The 27,140-nt window shown below is 35.6% G+C and overlaps 1 long non-coding RNA gene across 3 annotated transcripts in view; it reads right to left on the bottom strand.

Annotated features, from left to right (window-relative positions):
• LOC113630578 (uncharacterized) overlaps positions 1-27,140 on the bottom strand; it is a 118,864-nt gene that overhangs the window by 86,529 nt on the left and 5,195 nt on the right. The window contains exon 3 of one of the 3 annotated variants that reach the window (XR_003437024.1): positions 17,255-17,673. The exons of the other annotated variants lie outside the window; for them this stretch is intronic. This is a non-coding gene — a long non-coding RNA (uncharacterized LOC113630578). Of the gene's footprint in view, positions 1-17,254; positions 17,674-27,140 lie in introns of those variants that run through there. 3 annotated transcript variants of the gene reach the window in all.

Genomic DNA, 27,140 nt, shown 5'->3' with positions numbered 1-27,140 from the left:
AATTCAGCACCACCAAACCAGCTTTACAACAAATGCTAAGGGAACTTCTCTAAGCGGGAAACACAAGAGAAGAAAAAGACCTGCAAAAACAAACTCAAATCAACTAAGAAAATGGTAATAGGAACATACGTATCAATAATCACCAAGAATGTAAATGGATTGAATGCTCCAACCAAAAGACACAGGCTCGCTGAATGGATACAAAAACAAGACCCTTATATATGCTGTCTACAAGAAACCCACTTCAGACCTAGTGGCACATACAGACTGAAAGTGAGGGGATGGAAAAAGATATTCCATGCAAATGGAAATCAAAAGAAAGCTGGAGTAGCAATACTCATAACACACAAAATAGACTTTAAAATAAAGACAGTTATAAAAGATAAGGAAGGACACTACATAATGATCAAGGGATCGATCCAAGAAGAAAACATAACAATTGTAAATATTTATGCACCCAGCATAGGAACACCTCAATACATAAGGCAAATGCTAACAGCCATAAAAGGAGAAATCGAAAGTAACACAATAATAGTGGGTGACTTTAACACCCCACTTATACCAATAGACAAATCATCCAGACAGAAAATAAATAAGGAAACACAAGCCATAAATGACACAATACACCAGATAGACTTAACTGATATTTTTAGGACATCCCACCTAAAAGCAGAAGAATACACTTTCTTCTCAAGTGCACATGGAACGTTCTCCAGAATAGATCACATCTTGGGTCACAAATCAAGCCTTGGAAAATTTAAGAAAACTAAAATCAGATCAAGCATCTTTTCCAACCACGTTATGAGATTAGAAATCAATTACAGGAAAAAAACAGTAAAAATCACAAATACACGGAGGCTAAACAGTGCACTACTAAACAATCAAGAGCTCACTGAAGAAATCAAAGAGGAAATCAAAAAACATCTAGAAACAAATGACAATGAAAGCACAATGATCCAAAACCTATGGGACGCAGCAAAAGCAGTTCGAAGACATAAGTTCATAGCAATTCAAGCTCACCTCAAGAAACAAGAAAAATCTCAAATAAACAATCTAACATTACACCTAAAGCAACTAGAAAAAGAAGAACAATGAAAACCCAAAGTTAGTAGAAGGAAATAAATCATAAAGATCAGGGCAGAAGTAAATGAAATAGAAACAAAGAAAACAACAGCAAAGATCAATAAAACTAAAAGCTGGTTCTTTGAGAAGATAAAAAAAATTGATACACCTTCAGCCAGACTCATCAAGAAAAAAAGGGAGAGGACTCAAATCAATAAAAGTAGAAATGAAAAAGGAGAGATTACAACTAACACCACAGAAATACAAAAGATCACAAGAGACTACTACAAGCAATATATGCCAATAAAATGGACAATCTGGAAGAAATGGAAAAATTCTTGGAAAAGTACAACCTTCCAAGATTGAACCAGGAAGAATTAGAAAACATAAACAGACCAATCACAGGTAATGAAGTTGAAACTGTAATTAAAAATCTTCCAACAAACCAAAGTCCAGGACCAGATGGCTTCACAGGCGAATTCTACCAAACATTTAGAGAAGAGTTAATATCTATCCGTCTCAAACTCTTCCAAAAAATTGCAGAGGGAGGACCACACCCAAACTCATTCTACAAGGCCACGATCACCCTGATACCAAAACCAGACAAAGATGTCACAAAGAAAGAAAACTACAGGCCAATATCACTGATGAACATAGATGCAAAAATCCTCAACAATAGCAAACAGAATCCAACAGTACATTAAAAGGATCATACACCATGATCAAGTGGGGTTTACCCAGGAATGCAAGGATTCTTCAATATATGCAAATCAATCAATGTGATACACCATACTAACCAACTGAAGGAGAAAAACCATATGATCAACTCAATAAATGCAGCAAAAGCTTCTGACAAAATTCAACACCCATTTATGGTAAAAACCCTCCAGAAAGTAGGCATAGAGGGAACTCGCCTCCACACAATAAAGGCCATATATGACAAACCCACAGCCAACATCGTCCTCAATGGTGAAAAACTGAAACCATTTCCCCTAAGGTCAGGAACAAGACAACGTTGCCCACTCTCACCACTATTATTCAACATAGTTTTGGAAATTTTAGCCACAGCAATCAGAGAAGAAAAAGAAATAAAAGGAATCCAAATCAGAAAAGAAGAAGTAAAGCAGTCACTGTTTGCAGATGACATGATACTATACACAGAGATTCCTAAAGATGCCACCAGAAAACTACTAGAGCTAATTAATGAATTTGGTAAAGTAGCCGGATACAAAATTAATGCACAGAAATCTCTTGCATCCCTATATACTAATGATGAAAAATCTGAAAGAGAAATTAAGCAAACAATCCCATTCACCATTGCAACAAAAAGAATAAAATACCTAGGAATAAACCTACCTAAGGAAACAAAAGACCTGTATGCAGAAAACTATAAGACACTGATGAAAGGAATTAATGATGAAACAAACAGATGGAGAGATATATCATGTTCTTGGATTGGAAGAATCAACATTGTGAAAATGACTATACTACCCAAAGCAATCTACAGATTCAATGCAATCCCTATCAAACTACCAATGGCATTTTTCACAGAACTAGAACAAAAAATTTCACAATTTGTATGGAAATACAAAAGACCCCAAATAGCCAAAGCAATCTTGAGAAATAAAAACGGAGCTGGAAGAATCAGGCTCCTTGACTTCAGACTATACTACAAAGCTACAAAGCTAAGACAGCATGGTACTGGCACAAACACAGAAAGATATATCAATGGAACAGGATAGAAAGCCCACAGACAAACCCACGCACATATGGTCACCTTATTTTTGATAAAGGAGGCAAGAACGTACAATGGAGAAAAGACAGCCTCTTCAATAAGTGGTACTGGGAAAACCAGATAGCTACATGTAGAAGAATGAAATTAAAACACACCCTAACACCATACACAAAAATAAACCCAAAATGGATTAAAGACCTAACTGTAAGGCCAGACACTATAGAACTCTTAGAGGAAAACATAGGCAGAACACTCTATGACATAAATCACAGCAAGATCTTTTTTGACCCACCTCCTAGAATAAGAGAAATAAAAGCAAATAAACAAATGGGACCTAATGAAACTTAAAAGCTTTTGCATAGCAAAGGAAACCATAAACAAGATGAAATGACAACCCTCAGGATGGGAGAAAATATTTGCAAACAAAGCAACTGACAAAGGATTAATCTCCAAAATATACAAGCAGCTCATGCAGCTCAATATCATAAAAACAAAAAACCCAATCCAAAAATGGGTGGAAGACCTAAATAGACATTTCTCCAAAGAAGATACACAGATGGCCAACAAATACATGAAAAGATGCTCAACATCACTAATCATTAGAGAAATGCAAATCAAAACCACGATGAGATATCACCTCACACTAGTCAGAATGGCCATCATCAAAAAGTCTACAAACAATAAATGCTGGAGAGGGTGTGGAGAAAAGGGAACCCTCCTGCACTGTTAGTGGGAATGTAAATTGATACAGCCACTATGCAGAACAGTATGGAGGTTCCTTAAAAACTAAAAATAGAACTACCATATGACACAGCAATCCCACTACTGGGCATGTACCCTGAGAAAACCATAATTCAAAAAGAGTCAGGTACCACAATGTTCACTGCAGCACTATTTACAATAGCCAAGACATGGAATCAACCTAAATGTCCATCAATAGATGAAAGGATAAAGAAGATGTGGCACATATATACAATGGAATATTACTCAGCCATAAAAAGAAACGAAATTGAGTTATTTGTAGTGAGGTGGATGGACCTAGAATCTGTCATGCAGATTGAAGTAAGTTAGAAAGAGAAAAACAAATACCATATGCTAAACACATATATATGGAATTTTAAAAAGTGGTACTGATGAACCTAGTGGCAGGGCAAGAATAAAGATGCAGATGCAGAGAACAGATTTGAGGGAACGGAGGAGACGAGGAAGCTGGGATGAAGTGAGGGAGTAGCACTGACATATATGCACTACCAAATATAAAATGGATGGCTAGGGCTTCCCTGCTGGTACAGTGGTTGAAAGTCCGCCTGCCAATGCAGGGTACACGGGTTCGTGCCCCAGTAGGGGGAGATCCCACATGCCGTGGAGCGGCTGGGCCCGTGAGCCATGGCCGCTGAGCCTGCGCATCCAGAGCCTGTGCTCCGCAACAGGAGAGGCCACAACAGTGAGAGGCCCTTGTACCGCAAAAAAAAAAAAAAAAAAAATGGATGGCTAGTGGGAAGATGCTGCATAGCACAGGGAGATCAGCTCAGTGCTTTGTGACGACCTAGAGGGATGGGATAGGGAGGGTGGGAGGGAGGCTCAAGAGGGAGGGGATATGGGGATATATGTACACATATAGCTGATTCACTTTGTTGTACAGTAGAAACTAACACAACATTGTAATGCCCTTATACTCCAATAAAGATGGGGAAAAAAAAATTAACTGTAAAATGAAAGAAAACTAATAACTAAATAGGATTAGACCATGTCCCATTTTATAGTAATTGGAAATTTTCATATTTTAAAGGTTTTTACACATTCCCATTAATTCGTTTTTTAAGTATTTTTATCAGCTTGAATACTGGCTAGAACTACAGAGACCTGTCTTTCTACAGTCTAACATCTCTACTTAAATTTTACAAAACTTTCATTTCTACCCAGAAAGAGAATGTGAATCATTGTCAAAGCAGTATCTGTATAATGTCTGATGGTTGATAGGATGGGTTCATGGTGTGAGGACTGCTGTTTATAACAGGGAGATTTAAAGTTGGATTCCTGTGGACAACAGTGATGCAAACAAACTCCTAATCTACAAAAAACATTAGTCATAAACTGATAAGTGCATCTTTCAATAACTAGTTGTTACCCCTCTATTTACACGCCTTCTCTTTAGTATGCTATTCCTAGAATGCCAGAAGAAATGAACTTGCCAGTGCCCTTACTTAATGCAAAAATTCCCTCAATATATCTCAGTTACAGTGGCAAGAAATATTGTCTGGCTATTCACGGCAAACAGGGCCTTCACCACACACTAACTCCCAGCTGCCTGCCTGCTGTTAGTGCATTAAAAGACATTCTGTCCACTTAATTTTCACTCCTTCTCAGCCACATATTTTATGCTTCCCCAACCTTAGTAGGCAATTTCCCTCTGCTGAACTATATTAATCAGAAACTATATTAGGCCTCCCCTTGGGCACACCTCTCAATAACAAGTTTCGGTAGCAACCAATCCCTATAATTGCTTACTAGTCGTTATTGTATTTGTTTTCAAAGGTTTATCCCTCTCACAGAAAAGTTAAGTTGTTCCTGGACAATGTTGACCTTAACCTAGTTGCAGAAGGTGATGCACTATGAGAGATATCTACATGACAAGATTAAGGAATATCAGGAAGCTTCTGAAAAATAAGAAAATTCCTTTAAGGTTCTTCATACAAATGTTCCCTTTTAAAATACAGATACACTTGGAAAAGTTATGCAATGGATGAAATGATCATGCCCCCCAAAAACGTATGTATTAAAAATTCTAATCCCCAACGTGTTGCTATTTAGAGATAGAGCCATTGGGAGATAACTAGGTCATGAGTGTGAAACCCACAAGATGGGATTAGTGCCCTTATAAAGACAGACACAAGAGAACTTGGTTCCTCTCTTTGGTCTCTGCCATGTGAAGATACAGTGAGAAGATGGCCATCCGCAAACTAGGAAGAGGGCCTTTACAAAGAACCCAACCATGTTGGTACACTGATCTCAAACTTCAGCCTCCAGAACTGTGAGAAATACATGTTTGCTGTTGAAGCCACCCAGTCTAAGGTATTCTGTTATAACAAACCAATCTAAGATGGGTTAACTCAGCAAACTAAATACACAAAGTCAGGGCTTCCCTGGTGGCGCAGTGGTTGAGAGTCCTCCTGCCGATGCAGGGGACGCGGGTTCGTGCCCCGGTCCGGGAAGATCCCACGTGCCGCGGAGCGGCTGGGCACGTGAGCCATGGCCGCTGAGCCAGCGCGTCCAGAGCCTGTGCTCCGCAACGGGAGAGGCCACAACAGTGAGAGGCCCGCATACCGCAAAAAATAAATAAATAAATAAATAAATACACAAAGTCAGAGACTCATAAAACATTCTCCTCCTCTACAAGCTTAGAAAGGCACGAAGATTGAGAGACAAGACGGTAGGAAAAAAGGTGTGCAATAGAATGAGATGAAGCTCACAGAAAGCTAATTCTACCTAATTAAAAATGGTTCCTGTCCCAGATAGTCACATTTTGCTCATGACACTAAACCTACTCTAAACTAGATTGGACAGTAACTAGTCTTGATTTACCCACTTTATTTTAGTCGCTCATTTTAGGTTTGTCTTTTCATGAGATGGTTTATAGCAGCTCCAGAATTTATTTGTTTAGAGTACAATACTTGTTATCAAAGCTTCCACAAAGCTCTTTAGATTAAAAAGATACCAGAGAAATTTCTGAGACACTATAAGCATGATCATCTAAACAAATTTTCAAAGTCAATAAAGTCATTTCCACATACTACAGAAATACTTTAAATAAAAGATAAGAAACTATCCAAAAGTGCCTAAGATGTTGACAAGTTCTGTATCATACTTCTTGAACACTTTTTAACATCATTTAAGTTTTTTCACACTTTTCATGGTCCTTTGAATGAGGATAATTTTTACGTTATGAATTAGAATGAAATGAATTTATAAAGAAAAGCATAATGTAGATATAAGCTGGAAAGCAATGAAAGAATTTTCATCAATTAATAGTTTCCAATTTCACATATAATTTGTAGACCAAACTTTAGTCTCTTCTATTTTTAAAAACCACTTCTAGGCATATACTTGTAATTGATCACGCACACAAAAAAAAGTATCAATAAGCTCCATAAGCTCTCCTTTTGGTTTTTATCTTAGAGATGCCAGGTGCAACTTGAAATTTCTTATCGCTACTAAACTATTTGTTTTAATTAACAGTTTTGGGAAAATATAGCTGATAGTTCACATTTCTAAGTAAAATTTGGAACAAAGGTACTATAGAAAGCCATTCTTAAGAGGTTATTGGCTAATTTCACAACTTTGCATGAAAAGGGGTAGCTACATATTTTTGTTGCTATTCTGTTGGTATTTAGAATGTACTATTAACAAAGAATATATATAAAGCATCTACTAGATGGGAATCAGGATATTTGAGTAAGAAATATACTCAAATATCTCTTTTTGATATTTTATCCTGATATAGAAAACTTTATTACCATTTGGTCTGAATTTCTTACCGGTATCAGCTTTACTAAACTTTATAAAGTTTAAGAAATTTATAAATATTTTCTTAATGATAAATGTACTAGATGAAAAAGCTGAAGTGTGTGATCTCAAATTATTTAACCTCTCTCATTCTCAGTTTGCTCCTTTCTAAAATTTCTTTCTTTGGTTGACCTCCCCTAGGATACATGCAGTAAATTTGGAAACCACTAGTATAGTGGAGAGAAATGGGCTTTGAAGACAGTTCAGATTCAAAACCTGGCTCTGCCACTTATGAGCATGAGCAAATTAATTAGCTAATGTAGTCCTCTCATAGGACCAAAAATTTGTCTCTCATTATCTTTGACATAAATCCTAGCAATATTTTTTGTATCTGTCTCCTAAAGCAAAGGAAATAGAAAAAACAACAACAATAAATGGGACCTAATTAAACTTAAAAGCTTTTGCACAGCAAAGGAAACCATAGACAAAATAAAAAGACCACCTACTGGATGGGAGAAAATATTTACAAATGACATGACCAATAAGAGATTAACATCAAACATATATAAACAGCTCATACATTCAACATCAAAAAAACAAAGAACCCAATTTCAAAATGGGCAGAAGAACTGAATAGACATTTTTCCAAAGAGGAAATAAATGCAAATGGCTAACAGGAACATGAAAAGACACTCAACAATACTTGCTAATTATCAGGGAAATGTAAATCAGAACCACAATAAGATATAACCTCACACCTGTCAGAATGGCCGTCATCAAAGAGAGCACAAATAACAAACATTGGTGAGCATGTGGAGAAAATGGAACCCTCGTACACTGCACTGTTGGTGGGAATGTAAACTGGTGCAGCAGCTGTGGAAAACAGTATGGTGGTTTCTCAAAAAACTAAAATTAGAACTACCATATGACCCAGCAATTCCACTCCTATGTATATAGCCAAAAACAACAAAAACACCAATTTGAAAAGATACATACCCCTCAATGTTCATAGCAATATTATTAACAATTGCCAAGATATGGAAGCAACTTAAATGTCCATCAACAGATGAATGGATAAAGAAAATGTGGTATTTATATACAATGAAATACTACTCAGCCATAAAAAAGAATGAAATTTTGCAATTTGCAGCAACATGGATAGACTTGGAGGGCATTATGCTAAGTGAAATAAGTCAGACAGAGAAAGACAAATACTGTATGAAATCACAAATATGTGGAATATAAAAATTAACAACAAACTAGTGAATATAACAAAAAAGAAATAGACACAGATAAAGAAAACAAGCTAATGGTTATCAGTGGGGAGAGAAAAGGGGGAAGAGGATTAAGAGGTACAAGATATTATGTATAAAATAAGCTACAAAGATACATTGTACAACACAGGGAATATAACCAATATTTTATAATAACTATAAATGGAGTATAATGTTTCAAAATTGTAAATCACTATATTGTACACCTATAACATATAATATTGTATGTCAAAAATACTTCAATTTTTAAAAATTTTAACAAAAAAGAGAAAAAATAATAAACACTGTGAAAAAATAATTTTAAAAATTACTTCTCAAAAGAGTAAGATAATTATGTACAGGTTCCTAGCACAGATCCTGGTGTGTAGAAGGCACTCAGTAAACATTAGTAGTTCTCTTCCTTTTTAATGCAATTATTCAACAAACTTTTACTGACCAGTTATAAGTGCTAGTCCTGGATGCTGGGGATACAAAGATAGCTAAGATATCACGCTCCATTCAAGTAGATCATGGTTTAATAGGACAGACAGATGTATAAACAAATATAAGCAGTACAGTAAGAATATTTCAATACCAGAGACTAGATATAGTCATTCAACTAGTATTACATGAGCACTACTATGAACAAGGCATCCTACTTGGTACTGGAGATTTGAAGGTAAAACATAATCCCAGGTGGGAAGGCTTTCAATTACTGATTCTATTTCTTTAATATCTGGTAGGATTCATATTTTCTCTTTCATTCATGTCAGTTTTGTTAGGTTGAGTTTTTAAGAAATTTGCTCTAAATTTTCAAATGTGTTAGCATAAATTTGCTTATAATATTCCCTTATCATTGTTTTAATGTCTGTAGTATCTGTGGTGATGTCCTCTTTTTCATTCCAATTTTGGACATTTGTGCCTTCTTTCTCTTTTCCTTAATTAGTCACACCAAAGATTTATCAATTTTACTAGTCTTTTATAAGAATCCAATTTTGCCTTTTTTATTTTCTCTATTGCATATTTTTCCTATTTTATTAACTTCTGCTCTTACCCTTTTTATGTGTTTTATTCTTTCTTTGAGTTTAATTGGCTGCTTAATGAGTTTGAGATGAATCATTTATTTTTAGCCTTTCTTCTACAATATACTTCCTCAAGACTATAAGTTTACCTCAAAGCAGGGCTTTAGCTGCATTCCACAAATTTTAATATGTCATATTTTCATTAGCATTCAGTTTGAAATGTTTTCTAATCTCCATGGAAATTTTTCTTTAAACCCATGAGTTATTCATAATGGCATTTCTTAATTTCCAAATGCTTGGAAATTTTCTAGTTGATATTTAGTCATTGATTTCTAGCATAATTCAGCTGTGCTCAATGAATATATTTTGATGTTCAAGCTGATGAAATGTGTTGAGACTTGCTTTATGGCCAAGCACATGGCAAATATTTTTTATAAGTATTCTGCAGTTTCTGGGTTCAGTTTTACATGTGTGTAAACATATTTACATATTGGATGATGCCTGTTATTACTCATATATTCTTCTATGCTCAATCTATCATTACTTAGAGAAGTTATAGCAAAGTCTCTCACTTTAATTGTTTTTGTCCATGTTTACATTTATTACAATCAATGTTTGCTTTATATAGTTTGAAGCTTTTTCATGATATACAGTTTTAAATTATTATATTTTTCTAAAATATTGACACATGTCATTATAACTTATCTCTCCTTATCACTTATAATGTTTCTTGCTTTGTAGTCTAATTTGTCTTATGTTAGTTTAGTTACACCAGCTTTCTTTTGGTTGCTGATTGCATGATATATCTTCTTCAGTTCTTTTTCATTCAGCATTTCTGTATGCTTACACTTAACCTGTGAGTACTGGAGGAGAATATGGTTGAGATTTGTTTTTCTATCCAGTTGGACAATCTTTGTCTTTTATTGGTATATTTTATGTTTAAATTTAATGTAATAATTGGTCTATTTGGGTTAATCTTCCATATTAGTATGTTTCTTTTCTTGCATTATTTTGATTTATGTAGTTTTGTTTCATTTTCTTCTATATTAGCTATTTAGTTACACATTCTTTATTCTATTAAAAGTTGCTCTATAATTACAATATGTATCCTTAATTCTTTTAAGTCATACAGTATTTTTACCATTTCTTAGACAATTTAAAGACTTTAGAATAATTGAATTCTCTTTCTCCTCTCTCATATTTTATGCTGTTTTTGTTATATGTTCTTAAACCAGTAGCATATTATTAGTATTGGCTAATACAATAAATATCATTTAGATATATCCATATCTTTATTCTTCCCATAAATTTTCATCTCTTTCTGCATTTTTATGCTTCCAGGTAGAATTATTTTCTTTCTGCATGAAGTACTTCATTGCTATTTCTTTTAGTACAGATCTTCTGGGTATAAATTCTTTCAGTCTTTGTTTATCCTAAAATCTTTATATCATCCTCCTTTTTGAAGGATGTATTTTATAGAATGTTGTGGCTGATACATATTAATTACATATAATATTTGTTTTGCACTGAGTTATCATCATTCCAGTACCTTCTGCTTTCCATTGTTTCTGTTAAAAAGTCAACTGGGAGACATTGTGGCTCAATTGGCAATAATAACTCTCTTGGTCTGATATTATAATTTTCTCTTTTTGCTATGGTTTTCAGCAGTTTTACTATGATTTGCCTAGATATGTTTTTTTCCTTCATATTTATTCTGCTCAGAATCCATAGCACTTCTTGAATACATGGCTTGATTTCTTCAATTGGTTTCGGAAATTTCTCAGTCATTATCTCCTCAAATATTCCTTTTGTTCCATTTTCTTTCTTCTTCTGGAATTCCAACTGCACATATATCAGACCTTTGCACTTTGTCTTACATATCTCTTATATTCTTTTTCTACTTTTTCTATTTATTTGTTTCTGTGCTGCTGTCTTAAATTAACATTTTCTTATTCTCTATATACCAAATTACTAATTCTCTCTTTAGTTGTACCAAATATGCTGTTAAGCCATCCATTGAGGTCTAAATTTCAGATGTTTATTTTGAGTTCTAGAATTTCCATTTGATTTTTTAAGTTCTCTGCCAAAATTCTTCCTCCTTGACTATTAATCACAGTTATTTTAAAGTCTATGTTGGATAACAGCAGCATCTGGAACTCCTGAGAATATATTCTATCATCCTTAGCTTGGGTCAATTCTTTTCTCTCTATATGAATGAATTAGATTTTTATTGGGTGATGAACACTGCAGATTTTAAAACATTGTAAAGATAATCTGAGAATCTGGGTGGTGTTACCTTCTTCCAGAGAATTTGGGACTAAAGAAAAGTTTGCTTTAATCTAATTAGAGATCAAGATAATTTGAAACTGCCTTCAGTTCCTGGTCTTCATGACTAGTCTATTTCTGGTTTACCCTTACTCTAGGATGCAGCACTTGATGGTTCCAACTGAGAAGATAGGCTATTTACCAGGCACCTACCTCCTTGACAAATCCTCAATTCCAATTTTTATTCTTCAATCTCTATAATACAAAGCAGCTTTCTTCAGCTTCTCAATCTTCCAATCACTACTTTCACTTTTGAAATCTACAATTTCCTTGAGGCAGAAAGTATGCCCAAATGCTGGGCTCATTTTTGCTAGTTTCCCTCTTCTTTCAGCTCTTGGCTTAAAAATAATTAGTACCCATCTGATGACTTCATATAGATGCTCTCTTCTTCTTCATATTTTAACCAAATTTTATAATCATTCTTAACAGAAAAATTGGTTTTAAATAACCTAGTCATTAATGGAAATTCTCTTTTTAATTTCATTTTTTAATCCTTTACCTTGTGGCTACTCTCTTCCTTCTACACTATGTCACTTAAGTTTTAAATCTTAAAAAACATTTCTAGGGCTTCCCGGGTGGCGCAGTGGTTGAGAGTCCGCCTGCCGATGCAGGGGACACGGGTTCATGCCCCAGTCCGGTCCGGGAGGATCCCACATGCCGTGGAGCGGCTGGGCCCGTGAGCCATGGCCACTGAGTCTGCGCGTCCGGAGCCTGTGCTCCGCAACAGGAGAGGCCACAACAGTGAGAGGCCCGCGTACCACAAAAAACAAACAAACAAAAAAACATTTCTAGCCAGAATATTGGTGCACCCATACTAGGCTCAGAGAGCTCAGAAAGTCCATATCAAGAATGCAACATAAAAGAAAAAGAAGGGAAAAATAAAACCATGATCCAGCAAAAATGCTCCAGTATCTAGGACATTCAGAAATGTTGATAGCTCCCCAAATTATCTCCTCTAGCTTTTTCTTTCTTAGCAAATGCATTATTTTGGGAATTCTGAGTTACTGGTCTTTTAGTGGTGGCTGGCAGAGGCCAGAGTTACCAATTACTAGCTCTGCTAGTGACTTAACAACCCAAAAAGTAGATATTTCCAGTTGAACTAACACATCTTTAGCAAAGAAATCACAGTAATGTGTTTCCCTTCATGGACAACAACTATTGTTCAAGGGAAACAAAAAATAGCCCTAGGAACATATTGTATAAGTATAAAGTGAGGTTTATGAAAAACAAAACTTACAAGTGGAGAAAACAGCAGATTGCACATGATACCCAAAGTGCATATAATCCCACCGAGTAGAGTACCTGGGGTGAGCACAGCTAGATTCATCGCGTAACGTACCCAAGAAAGGAACCCTGCCCTTGTATTCATTGTCAAGTGGTATAGGGTCAAGATAAACTTCAAGTGGACTATGTAACAATGGGGGCTTCATGGTTGAAGAAATGTTTGAAGAAGAGGGGAGCCTCTGGAGCTCAGATAAGGTATTAGTTGTTAGCAAAAGAGCAGGTGCCAGTAAGAGACCTTGTTCTTCTTACATTGAACAGGCACGCTCCTTCTGACAAGCCAAGTTTTTGCAAAGCCACCAAAAAGGGAGAATAGGGCTTCCCTGGTGACGCAGTGGTTGAGAGTCCGCCTGCCGATGCAGGGGACATGGGTTCATGCCCCGGTCTGGGAAGATCCCACATGCCGCGGAGCGGCTGGTCCCGTGAGTCATGGCCGCTGAGCCTGCGTGTCCGGAGCCTGTGCTCCGCAACAGGAGAGACCACAACAGTGAGAGGCCCGTGTAACGCAAAAAAAAAAAAAAGGGAGAATAGAGGGAGTGCCACCAGGGTAGTATCCAAGGCAAACCAAGAGAAAAGCCTTATCTTTTCTCAGCGTTTTAGCCCTAGTTCTATCGTTATGATTGTTTGAACATAGACACTTGGCTCCCATGGATCTCAATCTCCACATCAGTACACTTGGAGATGAAGATAAAGGTGAAACTTGATAAATTTAATTCAAGGTGGTATTAGGACACTGTTTTCTAATTCTCCACATGTGTCCAGGCCCAAACTTTGCACAACACAATTTGCTCTTACTCTAATCCACTTATATCAGTGGTCCTCAGCCTTGGCTGTACAAATCTTAGTGTAATCATACATTTTCATTTCTCTAAATAAACACCTACAAGTGGAACTGCTGGGTCATGTGGCAGGTATATGTTTAACTTTATAAGAAACAAACTGTTTTCCAAAGCAGTTGTACCATTATACCTGTCCACCTGCATTGTATGAGATTTCCAGTTGCTCCTCAATCTCACCAATATTTAATATTATCAGTACCTGCAGAGCTTTTAAAAACATGTTGTCCAGGCTACAGCCCAGAATAATTAAATCAGAGTCTCTGTCATTAGCATTTTCAAAGCTCTCCATGTAAAACCAGTACGCAGTCAAGGTTGAGAATCATTGGCTTCATGGATAATATGATTCATTTTTTTCTCCTTCTCCACAGCTATGTCTAATGGATACAAGCTCTATAATTAGCATACAGTTTCAAAAGCAAGACTGAAAGCAAGCTAGTAGACACAATGATTTGGGTAAAAGAACTCTTTGGACTAAAATAAATATCCCCAAATAGTGTATGCATTTATTATAACTTTTTATAACATTTTAGGTATATTATAATATTTTGAACTTTTTTCAGATGTTTTCAGATATATATCATTTTAGTAATTAATCACACTTTTTGCTATAATAAAGTTGAAACAGCCTAATTAGTCAATAGAGGTATATTAGAGGTAAAAATCCATCTAATTATCTGCCATATAAAATACAATCACCATCTGTACTATTCCCTTGATCTCATGTAGAAAAGATAATTCCACAGTGGCATGTAGCCACTTAACACAATCAATTAACCACATTATCCTAAGTTATCCAAGTACACATATGAGTCTGAGGTGTTCTGACGTAATGAATTGTTGGAGAAAACACTGCAAATTATAAAACATACATGGCAAGGTTCTATATTTGTAAAAAATCAATAATATACAAAATGTATACATGTAAGGTATCTAAAGAGATATAGTATTTATGTCAATAGTGTCAGATTGTCTACAGGTATTCTTCGTATTTTTCTTTGGTTAAATGTCTGGTTTTTCATTTATATGCACATACTACCTTTTTTATTCAAAAGAAATTCTTTAAAAAATGTGGAACTTGGGTGTTCTGCTTTTTACAAAATATTTTATTTTAAGCCAAATACACTTGCTTTTCTTGTTTATGTTTTGTGCATAAGAAGACAGGTGGTTCACACTAATTTCATTATCACATATTTACATCCTTCTAATTTTTTCCTATTAAGAGAGGCTAAGCAAGGGCTCTAGAGACAGACTAGATACAAATACTGGTTCTGCCATTTGCTAAGTATATAATTTTGGATGAATTATTTAATATCAGTGTATCTCAGTTTTCTTGTCTACACAATGATAGTAACTGTATAGGTTATTAACTTTATAGGTTAGCTGTGAGAAATAAATCAGATAATCCAGTAAAAGTACTTTGCTGGCATATAGGAGGTTCTCCATAAATATTAGCCATTTTTATCAATATATTTATTACTAACTGGAAAATATTCAAATTAATTGAGTGAAAATTAAAAAAAAGAAGCACACACACACAAAAACAATGACATAGGATATCCATTTGCAATTAAATTACCCTTGAACAAAGCTTAGTGTCACAGAATTTAAGTTTACTGCATTGTATAGAACATTGTACTTATTGGCCACTGGGGAGGCATGCAGGAAATAGAGACCCAAAAGAACTTTGTTAAAATATGAAGCAGAGGTATATAACGTAATACTGTGCTAAATTAAAAAAGACAAACTCTTGCACACAATTTATTTCATGCTCACAGTGGAAAATGCATGTAAAACCATCTGGGTATCCATAAGCATGAATCTAATATAGAATTACAGTGCATTTCAGTCAAAAATCTCTGTTGTCCCAAGGTTTTTCTGATAACTTTTAAAACCACTGTCAAAACTTAGTCAACATTTATGGTCCTTTAGGAACTATTTTTTGGACTAATGAATTAATCTGTTGCATCATTTGAAATTCTTAATTTATTTTCAAAGCAATGAATATGAATAGCTTAGCTCTTTCTAGAGTATTTGCAACCACATCATACAATGATTAAAGGAAATATGCAGATAACTTATTTCAGCTAAGACCAAAGTTATTCACAAACAGTAATCAATTTTCATATTTTCAAGTGCTAACATTATATCTTTTAATAAATGAATGACTAAAGAAATAAGTTCAAAGTAATAAATAAAATCCATTATCAAAATGTGTTGGAAATTGCCAATTTTAATTTCAATCTCATCTTAATTTTTAAGCTATGCTTCTAAAAACATGGATTTAATGCTTTTTAAGATATATTTCTTCTAAAGTACTGTATTTTTTGGTAACTATGTATTTCACAAATAAAATGAAGAGGTGGTAGACTCCATCACTGAGATAATTCCATCTCAGACACTACTAATAGCTGACTATGTTCAGAAATATCCAAGACCATCAAAAAAGCATATATTAAAAAAAAAGCATATATTGCTAAAATCTAAAAAATTAGTTTTAGTGCATATTTCCTGCCACAAATTATAATCTTATCCTTGCACTTCTCCTTAGTCTAAAATCAAGTTCGTCCCCCTGCTTAAGCTCCACAAGAAAATGCACTCCTTGAGGTCTTAGAAGAAAATTTCAGTACAAAAAAAGTTCTGTAATTAAACATGATTGACCCAGCTCTGACCTCTAGCCATGTAACTAGGAAAACTGCTTGAAAGTTGGTTTAGCCTGGATTACTTATATATTAAAAGCCACTTGTACATGATGTTATTCCAATACAAGATGCCAAAAAAAGCTATTAATTTGTGAATACAGCTTCTAAAGTGTGGGAAATTCATGAATGATGATGCAAGATCTTAACATTATTCAAAGAGCCCAGAGACAAATCATCACAAAAGTGAGAAAGATGGAGCTATAATTTATAGGGGTTGAAGAAACTGGATCACTTCCTGTAAACTCAAAGAGAAAAGAATTATAATTGGTTTGCCTGTTTCAAGCCAAATATCTATTGAGCATGTATTAATTTGTCTTGTCTGTGCTGGCCAAGTTCTTCCCCAGCAAAAAAACACATTTGAAAGCTTGTTAATGGCTATACCATAGGAGGATGTTTTAAGATTACACTAAATTTTCAAGAAAATGGTACAGTGTTTCAATCATTTTTAGGTTATTTGCTTCAAGTAAGCATTCAAACTGCATCTCTGTAAAAGGTTCTTATAAAGTTTTATTTTGTTAAAAACACAAATAATTTTAGGAAATGCATGATAAGAAGAAACTGAAAAGTTTTTAAATCCTTTGCCTTGAGCCTGGAAAGTGTAAGAATAAGGATGAGGTGGAGGGGAATGTTTATATCACTCAAAACATAGCTACAGCTGTTTTGTATCAAAGGAAAGGTTTTTGAAATGTGCTAAAAGCCAAGTTCAAAATACCTAAAAAGAGGTTCACCACACATGGAAAGGGATATCCACCTTCTCCAGTACTCTAAGCTATTATGTTACTTGATATTGGTTAAATGTGACCATTATCTAACATTTTAACTGAAAAATATAAGATTTTTTTCTACCTTTGAAAAGTCCAAAATCCTCCATCAACTCAGCAGCTGTGCATGATTAACAATGTAAACAGGCTCAAGAGACTGATTCCATGTCCAGGTCCTCTGCTTATGAATCACCTACCCAGAGACATAATTTTAATGGAAACAGAATCTCTTTCTAAAGCAACAAATAAATTAACTTGCAGGAATACTACAGCAACACTACACTTCTTTACTGACACTACTGTATACTGAACAAAGGCAAGCTCCATTTTCTTTTGCTTTAAGACATATAGTGAGGAAATGAGAGTTTCTCTGTTTTTCATTTTCTGGGAAAAGAAAAATATTATAGTTGCTTTTCCAATAATAGCAACTTAAACTCCAAATCTTGTTATGGCAGCTTAAAGATCTTTCACTGAGGATGGACACAGTATTTTGGATGGTGAAAGTAGAGTGTGTTACTTAAGGCTGTTCAAACCAAGATTGGGTTGACTGGTTCTGTTTACCTGGCCACCCTTGACCCAGATTCATGTGCTTAATTTACAGATCAAGATGCAATCCACTCTAATGTCTGGGATTGTAAAAAGATGTGCTATATTATTTAGCCAATTATTTAGCACAAGGGACTCATTTCAAGTGAGAATGCCAATATTCTTTCTGAGTGAAGGACAAAAGTAAGTGAATACAAATCTGAGTAAAAATAATAGTAATACTTAATCTGAAATAAGAGGCTATAGCTGAAGCTGAAGCTAAAGGAAAATTAATTCAATCTCACAGACATTCACATGCTGCCCATTGTATAAACTATAGTGCCTGGACATGTACACAGTTTTGCTTTTTGCCTCTCAGATGGTGTGATGTCAAAAGAAAGTACATAGCATTGCTATGTAAATAGATTTGACAAACTTCATTCAAATCTGACTCTTAAAAAACATGTGTGACTATGAAAACATCAAGTTGTATACCTTAAATATATACACTTTATTTGTCAATTATACCTCAAAGAAGCTGTTTTTTAAAAAAAATTCTGTGGTTATTAATTCTTAATACTGGTCTGAAGAACACAGGATATAAATCATAAAAAGGAAAGCAACCCAGAGTATAAAATTCAGTGACCATTGTGACTTTTAATAGTCATTCTTTAAATTGGAATGTAATATAAATGTATCCAATCACACTGTACATCTCAAACTTACACAATGTTATATGTCAATTATATCTCAAAAATAAATAGGAATTTTTATATCAATAAAGATATTGGAATATAATAAAAATTAAAATACTATGATTCAGATATACTAATTTATCTTTTTACCGTTAGCCTTACTTTAAATCATCTTTCTAAACACTGGATAGAAGCCATACAAGACACAATCGCCACCTCTACTATTCCCTTGACCTCAGGTAGACCCACAGTGGAATATAGTGATGAAAGGCACTCCATATAAATCCAGACACAATCATTTAACCGCATTATCCTGAGTTATCCAGGAATATTTGTAAATCTATCAGATTTTTTTTTTTTTTTTTTTTTTGTAGTACGCGGGCTTCTCACTGTTGTGGCCTCTCCTGTTGCAGAGCACAAGCTCCGGACACACAGGCTCAGCGGCCACAGCTCACGGGCCCAGCCACTCTGCGGCATTTGGGATCTTCCCAGACCAGGGCACGAACCTGTGTCCCCTGCATTGGCAGGCGGACTCTCAACCACTGCGCCACCAGGGAAGCCCTATCAGATGTTTTGATGTAATGAACTGGATTGTTTATTCATCTGGTCCTCTTGACTTTGGTTGTAGAAGCCCAGCTTGGAAACAGTCAAAAGAAAGTGAAATAACTGAGGGTGTCCATGGTCTGAGTATTTACAAGTTTAATTTTTATGACTACAGTCCTTCACTTGAAAATCAGCATGAATCCATTCTCTTATTTGAAGTTGTGCTTATAAAATTTTCACTTCATGGCATTTATTCTCATTTAGTGAAACTTCTTTCTGAAAGTCACGAGTATTTCCTTTTTCATCAGAAAATTACACTCACAAAATGACACAGGATAGATTCTGCTCACAGAATTAGAGAAATACCCTTACATTTTATTGATTTTTTATATATCCACTCAATGCCAAGACATATGCCCTAGTCAATCAGAAATGCAAGTCTAATTGCTCAATTAGCACTGTTCATCTTATAATATTGTGTAAGGGGTTAGTGAAACAAGGAAATTATCTTTCGTTTCTCCTTAATACTTTGAGAAGATCTGGAAATGAGAGTTAGATTCTACTTCTAATTTGGAGGCAGAGTGGGAAACCTTAAGTAAATGGAAAAATTCAGATTAAAACTACCACTTAATTCCTTTAAAAACTATTCACTTCAGGGCTGCCCTGGTGGCACAGTGGTTGAGAGTCTGCCTGCCGATGCAGGGGACACAGGTTTGTGCCCCAGTCCGGGAAGATCCCACATGCCGCAGAGCGGCTGGGCCCGTGAGCCATGGCCGCTGAGCCTGTGCGTTCGGAGCCTGTGCTCCGCAACAGGAGAGGCCACAACAGTGAGAGGCTCGCGTACCGCAAAAAAAACAAAACAAAACAAAACAAAATATTCACTTCACCCTAAAAATAGAATTGTTTTAATGTTAAAATAAAAATACAATCTTTATAACACCCCTTTATAAGATAATTTATTTATGACTAAATTATTAGACAATTATTTTTTCAAGTGACTTCCATAAGTGAAATTACTGAAGCTTTACTATTATTTATGACCTCTCAAACAGACTAGAAAACTTAAAGAATGTCATAATAGTTTTCTATTCAATCCCTAACCATAGTTTGATGGAAACTTTAAGATGGAAAATAGAGCACTTAGAATCTATTTATTTTAGAATTATAATTCAGGATAAGAAAAAGAGTGGGCTCAATATCAGTCATTAAATGTAAGTGAGCAATATGAATGCTTCTCTCTTAAATTAGAAGTATGTTTTATTCTGATCCAATAGAAAAATAGTATATATAAAATACTTTCAGGGCAAACTTCCAATATCCACATACATCCCAACAAATAACATATATTCCAACAAATAACATCATTTCTTTCCATGTAACTAAGACTATAGTGGCAGGACCAAAAGATGTATATATGAGAATAAAACAAATACTAAAACCAGAAGTAGGAAAATTTATTTTTATAAGATAGAAAAATAGCATTATGTATCGAAAAAACAGAGCTCCTGAAACACTTCCACCAATGATTCTAAAAGCTAGCTAGACAAAATAACATAGAATATATTTTTTGAATGCAAGTTTCTCCACATACATTTTGAATTTGGTTTTGTGAGGAAAATACTACAGATAATTAAGTTATTTCTGTTACATTTAATATATACTAGAGCTATCATTTAGCCATCTAAGTTGACCATTAATAAAGGCCAAATTATCAATTAATTACCAACACAGCATTATAATTATACATATGTATTATAATTATACAAATGCACAATATACATTTTTCACTAAAGCTTTGCTTCTTAATCTAGAAGCTAAATACCTATGGCCTTGAACAGTTAAATATAATGACAAATTCAAGGACACTTGTATGTTTATTTAACAAGACAAAAATATGTGAATATACATGGAACTGCATAAATTTTTAGTCACTGATATATTTTACTGATACATGTAGAAGGTAACTCACTAACTTAAGAACATCAGCTGTTATGATACCTATTAAGTTTTTACTATGAAGGAAAAAAGGTCATGTATTATCACCTTGAAATAACATGAATCAAAACTTTTTCATAAATCAAAACATATATCAAAACTTTAAAACTATAATCTCTAATTTTTAATTAAAAAATGATTTTGCATTTATATTTCCAAACCTTTAGACAAAACTAAATCTGGTCTCACCCTTTCTTTCAATTCTTTTTTTTGCGGGGGGTGGGCCGGAGCACAAGGTAGTGCGGGCACTTTTGCTGGGCATTTTCTTTTTTGTTTTTTTGTTTGACAGCGCCATGCAGCTTGTGGGGTCTTAGTTCCCCAGCCAAGGATTGAACCCAGGCCCCCAGCAGTGGAAGCGTGGAGTCTTAACCACTGGACTGCCAGGGAATTTCCCTTTCTATCAATTCTTTCTCGCTACCTAGTTACTCCTTCCATGTATCTGTAAGAAAACGAAACTAGAGTCCTTATGTTCCACAAACCCATCACACTAGTGCTAATCCATTCTGCTGCCTCAAAAACTTGTTGTTCCCTTCACTGCCTAGAGAAATTCCCCTCTATCATTCAACACTTACCTACGATAACTTCTCTTCTATAAAGTTTTCTTTCGTTCCCCTAGATTATGGGTTGGCTGTCCTGCACTGTCAGAAATTTTTAATTTGTGCTTCTTTCCTAAGTTACATTGAATGTTCCTTAAGATAAGGATCTTTCTTAATCCTTTCTGAGCATAGCACAGAACCTGAGGTAGGCCCTTAACAATATCTTTGAAAAGAGAAAAAGGGGGGAGGGGGAAAGAAGAAGATATAAAGGAAAAGAAAGTAGTTAATAACTAATAATAACTCTACCTTTATGGGGAAAACTATTGGAAGCACAAATTCTGTGTGGTTAGAACTCTATAAACTATCATCAACATAAATCAGATATTAGAATACTTCCAAATATAGTATTTAAATATCTGATACTTGAGAAGGTACATAGGCGTTACATAAAAATCTGCCTTTATTACTGCTAATCTTTAGGAAAATAGAAGTTTAGTTATTATTAAATGATAATATCAGTGAGAGTTAGTTTGGTTTTAAGAAAACTTGTATCATTAGAGTGAACAGCTTGCTAATTAAAGAATAAACAAAGCTTACAGGGAAGGAAAGAAAATCATATGGTTATCAAGGAAGGATTTTAAAGCAAAATCCAACATTTATTTGGGCAACTGTTTCCCAGTAATAAACTGCTACTCACTAATGGGGTCAAAGATACTAGATGGCTCTCCAGAGGCCCTTTTCTATTCAAAGGGCTTTCAAAATAAAATGGGGATGGAATAAGAGGTTAGGGAACTGTTCCTTCATGCACCAAATGCATTCTCAGAGTACTAACATCTGTTTCAGTTTACATACTTTAAGTATGACTTTACACATGGAAATTAAACTTAGGCAACATGCTTAAGAAGCCTGTCTGCAAAAGAACTACACATACCATTAACAGCTGGAATTTGATTAGGTTCACATTCTACACAACATAATAATCTGTGAGCCACCAATGACCCCCATCTCAAAACCCAAATGTCAAAGAACAGCTTCTAATGCTCATGAAATTTTTAGAGTATAGAGGGATAAGACAGTGAAGGAAGAAGAATCTGATTCCAAAACAATATATAGGAGTTCTAGAACTTAAAGACATCTTTTGTAAAAACAGACAAGTAAAGATGCAAAGATCTTTTTGAATGTTTCTATACTAAGAAATTCTCATTCTATAACACTCTACTAAGTTTAATTATTAGTTAGATATTTAAAAATATTTTTCAATGTGCTAATACGATAATTATAATTTCTGGTAGACTGAAGTACAATATAACACAAAAGCTACAAAAATAATGATGCACCTTTGGTGCCACCATGTGGTATATCTGTATTTTAGCAGTCATAGTTTTTTTTTTTTTTTTTTTTTTTTACGGTACACGCGCCTCTCACTATTGGGGCCTCTCCCGTCGCGGAGCACAGGCTCCGGACGCGCAGGCTCAGCGGCCATGGCTCAGCGGCCATGGCTCACGGGCCCAGCCGCTACGCGGCACGCGGGACCCCCCCGGACCGGGGCACAAACCCGCGTCCCCTGCATCGGCAGGCGGACTCCCAACCACTGCGCCACCAGGAAAGCCCAGTCATAAATAAATAATGGTTTTCATACCTAGTTCTGAAGTCGTCATCATCAGCTCAGATGTCTGGCATGCAAATACTATTAAATACTTTAGGAATATAGGGTCTGTTCCCAGATAATTTACATACTAATAAATCATCAACCAGTAAATGGTAATTAGGAACCCACAATGCAGGAAACATTGCATTATGATACCTTGAAGACCAATATACCATCTTGCCCTCAAAGAGCATACATCTGTAAACACGAAAACACAGACAAATCAATATTAACAGGAAACAACTCAAGCTATTATACAATTAAATCTCAATAAATGGTAAAGAAAAGTTTAAGTGCTCTGACTGGAAACTAGGAAGGTAAATGAGAACGTTCATGGAAGAGAACTGAGAAGGTTTGAAGCTCTTGGAAAGGATTTAGATATTCAGAATGAAAATAAGAGGGCATTTCAGGTAGAAGCAACATTAAATAAAGGTAAAGATCTAGAATCATCATGGAATGCTAGGCGGACCACACCCACAGTGAGGTTCACAGAGGTGAGAAAAATAAGCTAGATAAGAAAAAGTTAGGACAATTTGTGTCAGTCCTTCATTGCCAGATCCAGAAGCCTAGATTTTAGCCTATGGGTCATAGGGAATCATTGATTCAAAATATCATGCTTTTATTTCCCACTGTAGATATAATCCTCTGCCACATGAATGTCTATAAGTTTATACAAAAATAATTTACTTCCCAAATTGGGAATAATCTAACAGCTCAGATCCTTTACTCCCTCACTCTGAGTAGGTAATAATTTGAGGTTACAGAGCCCTGAAATCAAAGTCAACCAGTAAATCACCCCAGAGGGAAAAAATTAATAAATAAATATTAAAAAGGAGGATGACTGGGCCCAAGGAGATGTGAAACCTTCTTCCTAATATTTTACTGAGATCTGTTTTGAGAGGATGGGTGTGCATTGCAGGGGAGGAAAAGAATTTTAACAAAGAAGAAAGGAGAAGAAATTTAGGCTCATAGGCCCCTTTCAAAGCAAAGTGTAATGTAGTGTGTATTGGGGAGGACCAGAGGCAGGCAAAGGAATGAAGGACTAGGACAATTGCTAGGGGACACTTAGATGTCCAGGTAAAAATAAAAACTCCAGCAGTGGGTCACTGTGATTCAAATTGTTGATGTAAAAATCAAAAGAAAAAATAGAAAATTTTTTATATTATATATTATTGGATGCTACACTGATTTGTTCTTTAAAACGTAATTACAGAGCACCATGAAGAGTAAAAGATCTCCAGGCAGGGAGATTCAAATCTCCTGAATCTTCACATGTGAGAAATCACGGGGAAAACTTGGGGTCTTTGTTTATGCTGTCCATTCTGCCTGGAATGTCCTTTTCAGAATCTCTTTACATGGCTTACTTCTATTCATCCTTTAAGAATTAGGTGAATCATCACCTCCTTCAAAAATGCAGGCCAGGTTAGGGGGCCTTCTGTAAACCCACATCACCATGTATATACCTAATCAATTTGCACTTGATTTCACCATAACATAATGATCACTTTTGTGTCCATATTCCTCAATATAAGATCCTCTCTGATGTACCATGTACCATGTCTTAACTCATCTTTATATCCCCAGGAACCAGGACGTTGTCTTATAGTAACTATTCAATGTTTGTTGAATTAGGAAGCAAAATGTGTTATTAAAAAGATAAAATTACACACCTATCAGAATGGCCAAAATCTAGAACACTGACAACAAAAAATTCTGGCAAGGATGTGGAGCAACAGGAATTCTCATACATTGCTGGTAGGGTTGCAAATTAGTACAGCCCCTTTCGAAACAATTTGGAGGTTTCTTACAAAATTAAACATACTCTTACCATACAATCCAGTAATAGCACTCCCTGGTATTTACCGAAAGCAGCTGAAAACTTAACATCTACACAGAAACCTATACATGGATGTAATAGCAGCTTTATTCGTAACTGCCAAAACTAAAATGCAAACAAGATGTCACATCCTCATCAAGTGAATGAATAAATAAACTGTGGTATATCCAGATAATGGAATATTATTATTCAGTACTAAAAAGAAATGAGCTATCATGCTATGAAAAGACATGAAGGAAACTTACACGAATATCACTAAGTGAATAAATAAACTGTGGTATATCCAGATAATGGAATATTATTATTCAGCACTAAAAAGAAATGCGCTATCATGCTATGAAAAGATATGAAGGAAACTTACACGAATATCACTAAGTGAAAGAAGCCAATCTGAAAAGGCTACATATTGTATGATTGCAACTATATAACATCCTAGAAAAGACAAAACTAGGGATGGAGACAATAAGAAAATCAGTGGTTTCCAGGAGTGGGAGTTGAAGAGGAAAGATGAATAGGCAGAGCACAGAGGATTTTTAGGGCAGTGAAAATATTCTGTATGATATTATAATGCTGGATATTTGTCATTATATGTTTGTTCAAGCCCATAGAATGTACAACACTAAGAGTGAACCCTCAGGTAAGCTAGGAGCTTGCGTGATTATGATGTGGCAATGTAGGTTCATCCTTGGTAAATATCTTCCCATCTACACTGTGAGAACCTGGCAGGGTTCCTGGAGATAAAACATATGAAAGTGTGGGGACACTCATGCAGCTAGGCCCCCTTGGAATTTTTAACTATCAAAGTTGTCCACACTGAGCCTCCAATAATCTGTCAATTATAGCTTAAGTTTTCTTTCCCAAGTACTGCTCCAGCAATGGCACTCTGCACTTGGGCATCTGCTCTGATATGCTGTGATTCTATCTGCCTGTCTCCAGTTTGGGGAGCAGGGGCAGTGCTTTTCCTTGTGACCTCAATTATTTGATGGACCTAAGAATTGTTAATTTTCAGTTGTTTTTTTCTTTCTTTTTTCTTGTTGTGAGTGTGAGAGTAATGATTTCCAAGTTCCATACAAGCTAGACCAGAATTGTGACTACTGTGATAAACCAGAAGGGACCCTATATGACTTTTGACACTAGACCACAAGACACTCTCTGAGGAATGTCAGCCACCACGTAAAAATTCCAACCACCCTGGGCTTCCCTGGTGGTGCAGTGGTTGAGCGTCCGCCTGCCGATGCATGGGACACGGGTTCGTGCCCCGGTCTGGGAAGATCCCACATGCCGCGGAGCGGCTGGTCCCGTGAGCCATGGTCGCTGAGCCTGCGCGTCCGGAGCCTGTGCTCCGCAACAGGAGAGGCCACAACAGTGAGAGGCCCGCGTACCGCAAAAAAAAAAAAAAAAAATTCCAACTACCCTAAGGCTGCTATGTCAGAGACGCCAGGTTTCGGTGCCCTGGTTGATAACCCCAAGTAAGCTTGCAGCAAACAGTCAGCATCGACTTCTGACCATAAGTGCGCCATTTTGGATGTCCAGTCAAGTCAAGCCTTCAGATGACTGCAGTCCAGCCAACATGAAATATCCCATACAACCATCTCAACTGACACAGAAAAGTCACTTGACAAAATACAACATCCTTTCACGATTAAAACACTCAGAAAACTAGGAAGAGAAGGGAATTTCCTCAACATGATAAAGGGGACATATGAAAAATTCACAGCTAACATCATACTTAATAGTGAAAGATTGAACACTCTCCTCCCAAGATCAGGAATAAGACGAGTATGCCTGCTTTTACCACTGCTATTCACCATTGTACTGGAAGTTCTACCCAGATCAATTAGGCAAAAAAAAAAAGAAAGAAAGAAAAGAAAGAAAGAAAAG

This window comes from Aethalodelphis obliquidens, unplaced genomic scaffold (genome assembly GCF_003676395.1).
Source record: "Aethalodelphis obliquidens isolate GAN/ISIS:26980383/991018 unplaced genomic scaffold, ASM367639v1 scaffold2, whole genome shotgun sequence".
In the NCBI taxonomy this organism is placed as follows: domain Eukaryota; kingdom Metazoa; phylum Chordata; class Mammalia; order Artiodactyla; family Delphinidae; genus Aethalodelphis; species Aethalodelphis obliquidens.
Note: the sequence above shows the minus strand (reverse complement) of the source record. Positions and strands in the feature narration are given on the sequence as shown.